The sequence below is a fragment of the Pipra filicauda genome, unplaced genomic scaffold (assembly GCF_003945595.2).
Source record: "Pipra filicauda isolate LSUMZ 115617 unplaced genomic scaffold, ASM394559v2 scaffold57_size4234018_pilon, whole genome shotgun sequence".
In the NCBI taxonomy this organism is placed as follows: domain Eukaryota; kingdom Metazoa; phylum Chordata; class Aves; order Passeriformes; family Pipridae; genus Pipra; species Pipra filicauda.
The window spans coordinates 3015091-3030858 of NW_024104731.1; the positions used below are offsets into that span (position 1 = coordinate 3015091).

A 15768-nucleotide genomic window follows, 5' to 3' on the forward strand; every position below is an offset into this window, starting at 1 on the left:
AATAGCTTAATGCTGGATATTTGGGATCTGACATCCTGAAAACTGCACCTTGAGAATATAACATTGTCAAACTCTTTCAGGATCTTTTCTTCTTTTTAAAATGTCAAATTTCAGAGATATGATGTCTTCAGAGGAATCAGAACACTTTATGTTGGCATGGGATGAATTTGCTTCAGTTCTTATTAAGATAAAATATATATTCCATATGCTTTTGAATAAAATTCAAAAATTATTCTAAACCTTTTGTCTGCTATAATAAATAAATTATCAGTATGATGACATCATAATTCAAAGGCTACATTAAATTATAACATAATTCGATACTTTATATAGAACAATAAATCGTGCATCCTACACCTTGTGTGACCTTCTTTTTTAAACTGCAAATGAAAACAATTAATTTGCTGCTCCACTGTTGCAAAACTACTATTCTCACAGACAAAAATACACCCAAATTGTAACGCATCTTCTCAAAATTCCATTTCCTGCCCCCACATTTAAAGACCTATGTTTCTATCTTGGGAACAGCAGAGGCAATCACAGTTCTGTACTTCTCTCTGTTCTTTACTGTGACTTTTAGAAAAGGGTATTTTTTGCCCTTTTGGGTTAATTTGGTTTACCTACTTATTTCTCAGTTGAAATCTTAATTCTGTCTGTAGGGTAGATCCTGCTAACCGTCTTCTGTGGGCACATATGATCCAAAAGGTTTTCATAGAGCTTTGCTCGGCAGAAGCAGAGTGCAGTGATTTCTGTATTTCTGCTGCATTTGAATCTCATGTACATAAGGAAGCTCTTACCCAGGCATTTCTGTCAGAAGCTCTGAAGGTGGGTAGAGAGCAGACAGAGCACACCAGTAGCAGTTGATTGAAAATACGAAGTTTCACTGATTTACTAGCTGTGCCCAACATCTCTGCTACAGCAGAAGAGAGATTTTTCTTACACATTTTAGGTCATGATCCCCTGGAATGCTGCATGTGATTTGGTACAAACTAAATATCAAGCACTGTATGTTGTCCAAAATAGCTACATTTATGATACTGCACATGGTAAAAAATAAGAAGGTATTGTACATGAACAGACAACTATGATTGGTGCAGAATAGGGGCCTTGGCAGAAAATGGAGGGAAGTAACAGTTGTGGTATGCAGCTTGGACCCCCAGTTTGATGTTAGACCCTTCACATGTGGCTCTCCAGTGCTTTCCAGTAACATGCTCACTGGTATGACTAGTATGTGCTTGTATACTTAATTTTTGCTGTTTTCTTCCTAGTATTTCTGCAGTTGTAGGTGTAGTTTTGATATGGGTTTTGTTTGGGGAGAGAGTTCAAAATGTAAATAATGCCGCATATTTATCCTGAAGACTGCAGCTCAGCCTCTGCTTGTGGCAAGGTGTGGGAAGGATGGTGGTCATCTAGTTCACCTGTGGGAGTTTGATGTGTCTTCAGATTTGCCTACAGGAAGGGTTTAATCCACTTAACTGGAAGCCCAGTATGCCTGGGGAGTGGAGTCGGTTTCAGTCTTCAGGGTAAAACCCAGGTGATTTTCAGATGTCCTGAACTCAGGCTTTTGAGCTCCTTTAAGAAAAGGGGGGGAATATTAAACTTCAGCCAGCAATGTATGAGAAGCCCATATACAGCACAGAAGTTGATGAATTTGTCCTGGTTGCAGCAGGTCGTGTTGCAGATGAGACAGATCCACCACAGTGTTTGGTGCTGTGCAGGATGTCGATGGGTTGGTGGCTCTGTGCCCAGGGACTGTGCATTCCTGGAGGCCTGGCAGGAGATTAACCGGCCTCAGCCACCAAGGGAGAACAGAAGCAAATAAATTTATAGACCTTTTACAAGTACTATTGGCATAGATTTTTTTTCCCTTCCCTTTTTATTTTTCTTTAAGAAAAGCATTTTTTGTAGTAAAATTTGTGATGTGAACGACTTGCCAATATCCAGCATGTCAATGTGCATCTGTGGAAGAGTTAAGCCAGCACTGTGGTTCCTTGCAGTTTGGCATTTTTGACAGCTGAGCAAGCCTCCCTTGGACACAGAAATATAACACAGCGAGACTTGTGACTGGAGAGAAAAGCAGGATCTGTCCTTTATAGATAAATTAGTTCAAAGTTAAATAAGGCAACTTTTATTTATGTTCTAGATACTAAGCAGGAGGCTAACAATTGTCAAAAATAATTCACATGCTTTAGTGCATATACATAAACCATTCAGATGTGTTGGTTAATGCTTTTTAAATTAAAAAACATAAAGATCTGTGAGCAAAATGAATTCTTAGCAATGAAAAAGACAGCCTCACAAAACCTTGTCAGCTTGATTCCAGGTTGATGATTCCTATTAGAAAGAGTCATAATCAGATGTACTAAAATGATGACAGTGCTGAGTAAGTCAGCAAACATGAGAAGTGGTAGGAAGAGGACCATCATGGGATTCTGTCGGTGGTTGATTTCACTGAGTCTCAGTAGATACGTGGAACCGCTTTGTGTCTGAGTATTTTAAAACATTTGTGTTATGAGAGTCATAAACAGAGAAAAAGTCTCAGCCTTATAATTCAAAGAACATTTCTCCCCTCACCCAAATGCCTGGGAAATACAGAAATTTGAAATTTAAAAACCAGCCTTAATGTCAGTCTATACTAAAGGGAGTGTTGATCTCCATAGAGCAACTTCTGTCATGGTTTTGCAATCGTTTGAAACTAGATAAAATTAAAATAAATGGTACAATAGTTGTTTCTATTTTACTTTAATGCAACAGAAAGTTGGATTTTTTGGCTATAGAAAGCAAGGCTTGTGTCAAAACAAACTCGAGCCTTAGAGTTTGCAAGGAATTATGGAATGTCATATGTGTCTGGGTTTGTATACTTTATCATCACTGTTGTCTTGTGAGGGCAGGTTTGTCATAACTCACTGCTTCACTTTTCATGAATTACAGTCATGCTTTTGTTCTCAAGCAATGTGAATAGTATAATTTCTCTCTTTTTGTTTTTCTTTATACATACACTCAGAGGTATGCTGTGTAAATCTGTGCCTCTTACTCCAGTAAAAAACCCTGTGAAGTAAAAATGCAGTTCATGTAAATGCTTGTGCACATTAGAAAAACATAAATACAACAGGCTTGTCCCAATAAACAGCAGAGTTTAATGCCAGCATTACCTATTAAAACCAGTGCATTAGGCTTATGGTAGATGCATGTATGTTAGTTTAGCATAATACTGCTAAAATTGCCAATCTAAAGCCCAGTTGCTGTAGCCATTAAGAAAGCAAATGCTCTTTCCCCTTCATTTATAGCAGTATTTGGTCAGTGTGCAATGTGATTAGGATGATATTCCATCACACTGGACTTTCATTAATCAACAGATAACCCTCTCAGTTGAGTAAATTTGGTTTCTCTGCATCTAAGGGCTAAGAAGACAAAGTATGAATCCTACCAGTCATTGAAGTGTAGTCAGCAAATTTGGGAATAGAGAAATAAGGTTATTCCTTTATCCCTACCCTCAGGGCCACGTCTCTGCCCTTGTGCAGTGCCTGTGCTACAGGGCAGTGTCAGAGATGAAGACATCTCCCTGCATGCCCCAGTTTGCTGTGGTGGTTTCATCTGGGTGAGTCAAGAGACATGATACATAGATACAGAAGTACATACAGAGATGTCTGAAAAGGAAGGAACTCCCATCCAAAACTGAACTCGTGCAAAATGGAGTTGTTTCTCTGCCTAGAGCAAGTCTGCAGTTTACTGGAGACCTACTCAGAGCCAGAGTCACAGTCCTTTGCAAACAGTAAGATAGACAGACCTTTCTCTGAATCAACCTTCACCCTGGGCACCTTTATGTCCAGGGGCTACTACTGTGCCTCACCCACTTGGGGTCCTGTATCCCTGCATTGCAGCTCTTTTAGGCCTTCTCCATTAGGCCCCTTCTAAAGACTTTCTTAAGGGAAGGAAACCATGGTGAAAAGTCATCGTTCTTGCCAGTGGGCACTGGGTATGACATCTGACGGTTGCCAAAAAAAGAGACTTCTTTTTCCAAAGTGGAGCAGGTGGCAGTAGCTGACTGGAACACCATGCTGGCATTCATTATATCATACCACTGACAGCAGAGCTGGAAGCTAACAGGTTCACAGTTGCCTAATGTCATCATGCTGAAGACATTTTTAGAAAAGTTATGCAATTGATTAGCCTGCTATATATACCTTTTTTTTCCCAAGCTGAGTTGGTATTTTTATCCTAACAGAGCTAATACCAAAAAAATAGATTTACAGGCAAATGAAGTTTTTGGCAGGTTTTGGCAGCACATCTTTGCAGAGCTCTCATGGCATCCCACAAGGGTTTCTTGGAAATTACATGAAACACATAGGAAAGTGACCACACTAAATCCAAAAGCAATAATTGACTGATTCTTCTGAGGAAGGGTATTTTTCCTGTACTTACTGTGCTGTATCTCCCAAACTGCTCCACCTCTCCCCTGCAGAAGGACACAATGCCATCTGAACAGACAGTGGGGAATTGTGTTGTGTGATCTCTCCTGAATGACAACTGTACCATGCTCTGCAGTCCAGATTCCCCCTAATTTTAGACATGTGTATGAGGCACTTAAATTGGGATCAGTGTCAGCCTGACTCTGTTGATAATCCCATTGCGGAGACAGGTATTTGAGAGTGTGATTCAGTTTACCTCAGATCTGAGTAAGAAGAGGAAATGTGGGACAGCCACCTTCCTTTCTTTCAGTGCAATAGTTACATATCTCAGTATTTAAAGGATTAAGCCAGGACTGTGTTGTCTCTCCAAACTGATCCGACAGATGCGGTGAAGTGATTTAGTTCAGTTTAAATTGTGGTTTAGTGGTGAATTAGCTGGCAAACATTTAAAGAAGACAAATTCTGGTAACATTGATACACTATTGGATACAAGTGGAAAAAATGACAATCACTTTTCTCCCAGCAATGATGACAAAAGATAATGTGACTCACTTATCAGTCTCCGAATCTTTATTAAAGCTTAATGGTAGATGCTGGAGTGAGGGAGCTTTTTATTTTGCTTTATTATGTTTGCCTAGTGAAATGATTGCAACATTTTCTTTTGGATGAGGACTTTGCTAGAGTTACTTCTGCTTCTAAACCTGAAAAATTACGGCATGGAAGTATATTGTACGTGGAACTGCAGCATAAGGCTATGGCACTGTCAGCTGATTCAGAGCTCAGCTGGCCTTTTATCAAGCAAAACTCACTGTTAATAGCACAGCTTAGATGCAATGGGCTCTAAAAATATGTTGAACATAATTTATACAGATTATACTTTTAAAATTTTTCCCATGCTTTTTCTTTCCTTCCTGTCTTTTCCCTTTTTCCTTTATCTATTAGTAGTAGTATAATACTTGAAGAATGGGGAAAGAATGAAGGAAAGGTATGTAAATCCAAACTTCTGGGGGAAGAGGGAGTTGAAAATCAATAGCCAAATGAGCAAGAAAACAATTACTTTCTGGTGCCAATGTTTTCATTTTCCTAGTAGGACTTTTGACCCTGAAATGTTCTACCTGCAGTAGCTCCCGATATTTGTTAATTATCAACCCGCACTTCAAAGCCGATCAGTTTTCAAGGGCTTTTGAGGAGGTTAGCTCAGGAAAATGAGTATTCAGTACTGCAGGAATATGTTTAATTTGAGGAGGTTTCATTTTGGTAGGGCTTGGGTTTGTATGAATGCATTGTACCTCTCGGATATCCTTAAAGTGTCTTGGGGATAGGCCCTTCAAAGAAAGAAAATAAATGTACGCAATATAAAAGTCACAGGGATATTTCTGACACAGTGTCATATGATTTTGCATTCCAAGATAGCATCTCTTGGAAAACGATAGCTAAATGGAACGTTTTAAAAATATATATGGTGTAGTAGTTGCTGTACTGACTGATAAGGACATGCAGAAAGCTTTCTATTTTGTTTCACTTTGTTATATCTTTTAATAATTTAGCCTAGATACTGTTTTTGTGCTGGTAGTGTCATTTCCAATCTCACTTGTCCTCTGCCCCCCAAAATACCTTTGAAAGTAGTAAGTAAAACAAAGTACCCAATTCTACCCTTCTTATTTACAAAAGATTAAAGCTGAGTTTTGCCCAAGGAGGACTGCATGGCCAGCCCAGTGATCTGGAAAATAGAAAAAAAACCCAATAATACAAACTAAGACTCTCAAAAATCATTGTTAAGACTTTTTTAATATCTTATTCATTTCAGAGAAATTGATAGTTATAAGTAATTCTGAATTCAGCCTAACAAACATATTTGTTGTTACTAGTAGAAAGTTCCTCTTATCATTGCCTGTTTTTAAGAATGAAGAAAACACTTTAGTATGTTTCATTATCCCCCCATTCCTGACTTCATTGAACCAAAATTTTGATATTAACATTTCCAAATTATGTATTTTTTAAAAAAATATTAAAGAACAGTTTTAGAAATCAGTTAACCTAAAGGTTAAGTGCAGAACAGCATTTGAGCCTAAAGTAACTTAACCCTTTTTTAAAAAGACCTAAGTATAAAGAATAAAGACAATATTTTTCCTTTTCCTTTTTTTTAAAGAAGCCACATGAAATGTTCTCCGAGTTAAGTTTTACCATTCATAATGAATGCAGTCTCGCCATTCAAATGCGACCATAAGTACACAGAAGATAAGAATTTAATTAAATGTAGATTAAAACCAAACAGGAAAACACACTCGCTGATAATTTTATCCCATCCTCTGGCCATATTTTTTATACTTCCTTCTTGTTCTTCTTTGGGCTATAGCTTATCAACATGCCGATAGTACCATAACTCATTACATCTGATGGTGCTGCTGAAATGTGCAGGCTTGGTGCTTGAATTTCAGAGGCACTTAAAATGCAAAGCATGTAAATGTCTATGTTAAATATATTAGTGTGGTAATGGTAGTGAAAAGAAAGTGATTTCTTACAAATTCTTGTACCTCACATCATACGTTATCATTGCTCAGTCACAAACTGGTTTAAAAAATATCTACTGAGGCTTTCTCTTCAAATGCATTTCTCTTAAAATGTATTAATTCAGTTTTCATATGTCTTACCTGTCAATTTTCATATTAATTTCAGTTACTGAAATAGATTACTGAAAACATGGAGATTATATTTTTAGTGCTTGGTTAAATACACATAAGGTAAGAGCTGACTGCGAGAGGTCTGACTTGTCCACGTAGTGTCGCAGTTCAAGACCAAAAGACTGTAGAGCCTAAATGGACCTGGATACCACCAAAACACTTTTAATGACAGATAGATGGACTTTTACAAATTATGTCAATTTCCTTGTTCCACGTAGAGAGACAACAGTGTCCAAAAGCTGGGGGCTCCCCAGGGATCTGTCCCCAAAGGATACCCTCAGTTATAGGGTAGGTAGAGAATAAAAAAGCCCTGAGGAGGAGGACTTGGGGGTGCTGGTTGATGAGAAGTTTGATGTGACCTGTCAGTGTGCACTTGCAGCCCAGAAAGCCAATCACCTCCTGGGCTGCATCAAAAGCAGCGTGGCCAGCAGGTGAAAGGAGGTGATTCTGTCCCTCTGCTCTCATAAGACCACACATGGAGTACTGAATCCAGCTCAGGGGCCCCCGTCATGAGAAGGATGTGGACCTCTTAGAGCAGGTCCAGAGGAGGGCTGTGATCAGAGGGCTGGAGCACCTCTTCTATGAAGACAGTATGAGAGAGCTAGGGCTATTCAGTCTGGAGAAAAGAAGGCTCAGCTGAGACCTTATAGCAGCCTTCCAGTACCTAAAGAGGGCTTACAAGAGAGCTGGAAAGGGACTTTTTGCAAGGGCCTGTAGTGATAGGACAAAGGCTAATGGCTTTACATTGAAAGGTTTATATATTAGAAAGAAATTCTTTACTGTGAGAGTGGTGAAACACTGGAACTGGCTGCCCAGAGAAGTTGTGGATTCCCCATCCTTGGAAGTGCTTGTAGCCAGGTTGGATGGGGCTTTGAGCAGCCTGGTATAATGGAAGGTGTCCTTGCCCATGGCAGGGGGGTTGGATCTTTAAGGTTCCTTACAACCCAAACCATTCTATGGTTATGTGAATATCCCTTTCTATTCATTGGTTCATCTGTCTTTAACAGTGATTAACAGTTTATTACACTGAAGTTACTCCTCTATTCTTATAGCTGAGATACACCCTTATCTTACAGGGTTATCTGCTTATGCTAACACTTCTGTTAACACAATTGGGCCCAATTGCTACATACAGCTGCATTTTGGTGCATCACTATTAATAATCCATTTAGAAATATTATCTTTTAATATACAACAACAATAAAACATTGATGTCTTAAGGGAAAGCAGTTCATGTAGACTGAATTCATGGGTTCCAAACTGGTGCAATGGCAGCCTGTCTGTTTCTGCCTGACCAGTAGCCTCTAACAGATCTGCAACAAGTTCTTTAGCTAACCAGCATTGCAGGATAAAAGAAAAACATGATCCATAATTCATTTAGCCTGAATTTGTCCCCTATTTTTTATTTCCAATGTATTTTGCTCACTGTATATAGCACACGAGGAAAGAAACTAAATGGTTCAGATCTGTGACGGTTTCACTAATGGTAGAACAGACTTTGGACCCTACTCAGAAATATGGAGATCAAAGTAGTAGTTTGCTTGATTAAATATTATGCTAAGATTTAGAATGTCAATGTATACTTTAATATGCAATCTTGATATATTAACCACTATTAAAGCATAACTGAAATAATTTCTATGCTCCTATTATCTTATGTTTATAACCAAGGCCTCAGAAAAATGGAACATGTTTGGTTTTGCAGTAAGGGAAGGATTTCTTTCCGCTATTTTATCAGCAAATAAATTATTTAACTATATTTTGCTTTTAAGTGATTTAGAATGCTCTGAGAGCTGCAATGTGATTATGAACTTTGCTTCCGTTCTTGACCAAGAAGTATTTTCAAATGAAAGAGATGGATCTGCAACTTTTTATAATTAGATGGCCTTTGACCTGAGCTTTGTGGATCAATCAGGAGAGAAATTACTTCATGTAAAAAGTTTAATAATATTAGAAAGTAATTACTGAGGTAATCAGAGCAAACTCTGCACCTCATCAAGGACCATACCTGACCTGCCATCACTCAAATTTAGGACAGGATTTGAAAGAAGTTTTCCAGTGCCAGACCAGACAGCATAGGAAGTATATGAGACCTAGGAGTTAGCATTCCCCACCATTTTTGTAATTTTCAGGCTGGGATCTAGCATCTATTAGTTTCTTTCCTTGACACCAAAATGAGACATGATCTTTGAGAACTTGCATCTAAATATTTTTTCAAATTATTAACCTTAACAATAGTTTGTGTCAGGTGAAGCTAAATTTGAGTCTAGAGGTCAGCACATTTCAAAACTGAGTCTTTTCAAAGTCAAAGCCTTTTGATACATTTAAACTGATACACCAGTACACTAAATTTTTGCACATACTAAAATAGTCTTAAAAATGAGAACTATATTTAAATATAAATAGACTTAAAAATAAAGTATATTATTTGTACAACATCTATTGCTATCTTGTTACACATGCAAAGAAAAGCCAGACCAAAGGTTTGTGAAACAATGATGCTTCAAGAGAGGGTATAGCTTGTCACTATGGTGACATTTGGGGGTAGTTTAAAAAGCAACATGTTTCCAGCCCCGAGATACTGTGGTACATTTTAAAGAATAGGGTACTGAAGGTGATGGGAAAACCTAAAACAGTCAAAGCTGAGTTTCTAGAGGCATTGCTCTGAAAGAATTGGGTGTAGAATGTGTTAATGCAAAATGTTCAAAGAAGGGCTCTATTAGCATGGAGATCTTAGGCCAGTTCCACAAAGGACTGGTGTGTCAAATATAGTTTATATTTGAAGCCAAGAGACAGTGGAGAGAAAGTCTGTATTAATATTTAAGTGTCTGTGAGCTTTTCAGAGCACATTGTTAGGGCTTGATGCTTTCCAGGAACAGCTAAGTTATGCTCTGCAGTAGTCATGGCCTCTTTCCACATCTGCAAGTGTAAGGACTGATTTGCAGAACAATTGATTCTTCTGTACACTTCCTGAGGAAAGGTAGAAGAAGCTGCAGAAAAGCTATAAAAATTATTTTTTATTCATTGTCTCTTCTTCAAGAGGTGTTGGCTTTTGACTTTCTGCTAGCACAGAGAGAATAACTCAGCAAAACAGCAGGTGTGGCAGCACCCACTCCTGCAGAGCCCAAGAGCTGCATGGATGTGTCCAACTTTTGATCCTCAGCCAGTCCCATGCCTCCAAAATTAACTGGGTACCACAGTGTATGATACTGGTAATATTTTCAGACAGGAAGTCAATGAAAGGGTTTTTTTTTTCTGAAAGGAGCACACTGAATTTATTTTTCCTCTGACAAGTTCATTGCTTTTGAGCTTATCCAATTTTAGTGGAAAGCTGAAGCCTGTCCCTGAGGATTTCACCATCTGGTAAAGAAAGGCTACACATCAGAGCAGAGTTTGCAGTACTGAGACCTCTGGTTCTCTCACCCAAGCCGGTGATACAAAGTCCGGCTCCAGTGCAGCCGCTTGCTGGTCCCCAGTGCCTCCCTGGAGGCAGCAGCCCTGTTTACACTGGCACCACCAGGGAGCTGCTGCCAGCAATGTTGCAGAGGCAAGGAAACCGTGGCCTGCTTCCAGCTAAGAGGCTGCGTTGCTATCATCACCCCTCCTCTGGGAGGTGGATGAGGATGGAGAAATGCAGTGGGACACAGCAACTCACTGACAGGCAGGATGAGCCATGAGAATTACCTTGCAGACTGTAACTGCACCAGTGTCAGAGCTTAATAATTTGCTGGTGTTTGATCCTGTTTCCCTTTAGAATCATACCTGATATCAATGCATCAAGGAAGCCTTCAGCTTCTGCTGTCTAATGAAGAGTGTCTCCTAATCCTCATAATTGTGCATCTGTACTGCTGGAGTGAAATGATCTGTGTTCTGCCTCTGGCTTTTTTTCTGTATAGTTCATGGTTATATCATGCATGTACACAAATCTATTTGAGGCAAGAAAGTACTTAATTTTTAGCATGGTCTTTTATGTTTCACAAGAAATTTATTAATATGTATTTGTTTGCAAGTTACACTATCTGTCACTAAATGTCCCATATCCTGGCATGCAGAAGCACATCCTGTACTGCCTAAACAAAAAAATTCATGTTTCATGGTTACTTTTATTCTTTCTAGTGCAGGACTGGAACTACCTGTGAAATAAAATATGCGAATCTTTGCATGCAAATGTGTGATGTCCAGTTGGCATTAAATTCAAGAAAAACCCTTTTCACAGTAGCTGATCCACCAGTGTACAGCACTACTTACCTTTGTTAATTTCTGAGTCACTTAAAATACCAACATTACCTTTTGTCTAAAGGTGCTCACGTGCTCATCAAACACTATAACGATTGGATCATCGGTGCAGCATGAGTAGTTTCAAGTGAGCTACAGGGTGGAGATTTCATTAGATTAAGTAGCTTTTTGCAAAACGTTTGCGAAAATAGGCCAGGAGAAGTAAACAGTTGTGAAAGCCGAAAGGAGGAAATGACCTCTACTAATAAGATTGCATCCAGTAATATCTCCTGTTAGTTTGGCTGAATGATGAGTTCCTTAATAATTCCCTCCCTTCTCAATTCCTTTTTCTGCATCTTTTGTGTTACAAACACTGGGTTACAGTCTCACAGGAGAACCTAGGCCAGTAAGCCAAGCTCCAAGGACAAACAGGCTTATATACATCACCTTAATGGCAGTATCTCCATCAGGCATTACAGGAAACACCCACACCTCCTCATCAATTATAATATTTTAACTAACTGTTTCCAAATTCAGTGCCCAGCCTCAAAGTCAGATTGCAGCTAATGCATGTTGCAGTGTTAACAATAACATATTCTTCCCAAAAAAACCTAAAATGACAGGTGTAGCTATTGATGCTTCAAGCACATACTCTGACCTATAGACTCACAATCTGCTGCACTCAATCCAGCACATACTGTGGCAGCAGAGCTGTGCTGGAATCATGCTGGAGACAGACTGACAAATGCTACAAATGAACTTCAACTGTCTCCCCCAAATGTGGGTTTCATTTGCTTCTTAAACTGATTGGTGCTGGAAATGAGCATCTGCCTGTGCCTTACCAACAGAAGATTTTCTTTCTAGCATATAAGACTACCCACTATAGGGAACATGTATGTGATGTGGTCTCTTTTCATATGTTACGATATTTAAAACTTGAGTTAAAGGTCGCCTGCTTGTGAAATGTGTATCCTTCAGTTAATTTTTGCAGATAGAGTCTTGCTGCATTGTAATTGCAAGTAGTATTGTCCTTCTGATTATTTCTCTAGACTTTCCTATTCCTGCAAAAGAAGCAATTATGAAGAACTAAAGCGTAATACAGCAAACATAACTTTAATTCTACTTTCGGTGATTTATCAGTTATTATATTTTGAATTTCTCTTCAGATCATTGATTCCAGTTTGATTTTGCTCATATATCAATTTTGTCTAATTCTAAGTAAATATAAGTCACATTTTTTATATTATACCCCTCAGAGGACTTTATTTTTCATTTCAGTAACCGTTACTTGAATCATAAAAAAAACACATTACAGTATTCATAATGCACTGCTTATGTGTCAGTTTTTGAACTTTAATATTCTTTTCTGTAGTGTGAGGGCTTAGCAGACTATAAAAGAGACATATTGTTTATAATGTTTCTTCGCCACAACAAATGATGCACTTCTAGCGTTTATGAAATGGCAGTAGTTTTCTAAATTTGTGATTCTTCTGTGTTCAGCAGTCAAAACCAGTTGTACATCTGCTCAGCACAGACTTTAGGAGACCATGAACTTTAATTGAGGAAAAATAATGAGGGTTCAGGGACCACTGATACAGAGTCGGTTGGTAAGGCAGGTGCCCTGCTGCCAGATCAATGGATTATTTACTCCTTTGTAATAAACAAGAAACAGTTGGGTCTGTGTAGAGATTACATTCCTATTCCAAAGCCAGGCTGCCTTTTTTTTGTTTCCTTGTAAATACGCAGTATATTGAATAATTTTGAAATTTGCTCTGAAAAACAAAATAACTTTGCTCCTTCATTACATGATGTAATGTTAACCTTAATAGTACAATTTAAAGGAACAATTTTTAAATGCAGTGATACTCATTTTGCCAAAATCCTAGTGAGCATATTAATTAATAATCTGTACTTCATGTGCATAGAAAGAATTCTGGAGGTGTTGGAGCATGTTTACACGTGTATACAAAGGCATATTTGTAATGCAAAAAGCTAGATAAAAATATAGAATAAGAAAGACAATTATATGAAGATATTTAGAAGGAAAGAAAAAAAATGAGAAATACAACTGAGCACATTTAAGCCAATCTTTTACAGTCTGACTACCATAATGATAATGTTGTTTCAGAATAGAGTTTATAAAAATTTTACACACCACTGAAGTGGAATTTCCTGATGCTTTAATCAGAAAAAATACAGACTGCTTTTCCATGTGAGTCAAGCAAGTAATCAGGAGTTTCAGAAAGCATCCCTAATCCTGGGTGTGCTAGTGACTATCTTTTACACACCTGTGTAACCCAATAGGGCAAGGTCAGCCAAAAATGGCATGTTCTGACCTCATAGGTATTCATTAGAAAAGCAAACAAAGACCACTGAGCAAGACTGCATGGAATAAGCCTTAATTTCCATTTTAACAAGTTATTCAGTCTCACATTAGAATCATAGAATCGAGTCCAGCACTGCCAATCATTAACCCAACACTGCCAAATCCACCACTAAACCATTTCCCTAAGTGCCACATGGACACGTCTTTTAAGTACTTCCAGGGATGGTGGAAGTACTTCCAGGGACTCCACCACTTCCCTGAGCAGCCTGTTCCAGTGCTTGACAACTCTTTCCTTTTCCAAATATACAATCTGAATCTCCCCTGGTGCAATTTGAGGCCATTTCCTCTTGTCCTACCATTTGTTACATGGGAGAAGAAACCAACCCCCACCTCACTACTTCCTTCTTTCAGGTAGCTGTAGAGAGCAATAAGGTCTCCCCTTAGCCTCCTTTTCTCCAGACTAAACACGCCCAGCTCCCTCAGCAGCTCCTCATATGACTTAAGCTCTAGACCCTTCACCAGCTTTGTTGCCCTTCTCTGGACCTGCTCCTGCACCTCAAAGTCCTTCATGTAGTGAGGAGCCCAAGACTAAACCCAGGAATCAAAGTGCAGCCTCACCAGTGCTGAGCACAGGACAATCATTGCCCTAGTCCTGCTGGCCACACCATTTCTGATACCAGCCAGGATGCCACCTGGGCATACTGCTGGCTCATGTTCAGCCAGCTGTCGACCAACATTTCCAGGTCATTTTCCACCAGGCAGTTTTCCAGACACCCTTCCCCAAGCTTATAGCATTGCACGGGCGTGTTGTGACCCAAGTTCAGGACCTGGCACTTTGCCTTGTTGAACCTTATACAAATGGCCTTGGCCCGTTGATCCAGTTGAAGTCCCCCATGAGAACAAGTGTAAGTGATTGTGAGACTTCTCCCAGCTACTTGTAGAATATTTCATCTGCCTTTTCATCCTGGTTGGGAGGTCTATAATAGACTCCCACCAGGATACCTGACTTGTTGGCCTTCCCCCTGATTCTTACCAATTAACACTCAACCTTGTTGTCACCGTCATTATTCTCTAGACAGTCAAAACACTCCCTAACATACAGGGCTGTGCCACTGCCTACCTTTCCTTGCCTGTCCCTTCTGAAGAGTTTATAGCCATCCATTGCATCATTGCAGTTGTGTGACTCATCTCACCCTGTCTCTGTGATGACAACTATGTCATAGTTTTCCTGCTGCACAATGGCTTCCAGTTCCTCCTGTGTGTTGCCCACGCTCTGTGGATTGGTGTAAATGCACTGGGTTACCGATCCCACTGCCTTTTTCAAGGGAAGAAACTCTCATTCCTGAATGACTGTTCTCAAGGCACTTCTGTGGTTTCTAGCACATCAATAACCCTTTCATCCTTGCATCTGCATGGATCTCCATCCCCTACATCTACTGAGACAACAGACTGAAGGACCTCACTACCACACCATCCCTCAAACATTGGCATGCTACCCCAGGCTTATCTCCAGAGATCCTGATTTTATCCTCTTCCCTCTTAAAATCTAGTTTCAAGCTCTCTCAATGATCCTTGCTAGCTCCTATGCCTTTCCCCTTTTGAGACAGGTGCACCCCTTCTTTTGTCAGCAGGCTTGGTGTCATGTGAACCATCCTGTGATCAGAAAACCCAAAATTCTGCCAATGACACTAGACTGGGAGCCAGATATTAGACTGTTGGCTCTGTTTCTTCCTCCATTGTCCCTGCAACTGGAAGGATAGAGGAGAAATTTTGTTGACCTGGTGGTCCTGGTACCTTAACCCGTTTTCTCAAAGACCTGAAGTCTCTCATGATTGTCCTCAGAATTCTTGTTGCCACTTCATCTCTGCCAATCTGAAAAATCCACACTGACTGATAACCTAAGGGCCATTCCAGGGTAGGAAGTTTTCCCTTCACATCTTTAACCCACACACTAGGGAGACATCAGTCTACCCTAAGCAGTAGGTCCAGACTGCATTTTGATCCTTCTGTTCCCCTCAGGAGAGTCTTCTATGACAGTGACCCCATCATTCCTTCTTTGTGGGAAGTTTTGAAGTGGGTCATAGGGCAACTTAACCTTGGCGACACCTGCACGCTACATGAACCATCATCCTCATCA

At 39.5% G+C, this 15768-nt stretch overlaps 1 protein-coding gene across 6 annotated transcripts in view; it reads left to right on the forward strand.

Annotated features, from left to right (window-relative positions):
- Positions 1–15768, forward strand: part of ZFPM2 (zinc finger protein, FOG family member 2) — a 308046-nt gene that overhangs the window by 247663 nt on the left and 44615 nt on the right. The window lies entirely within an intron of this gene.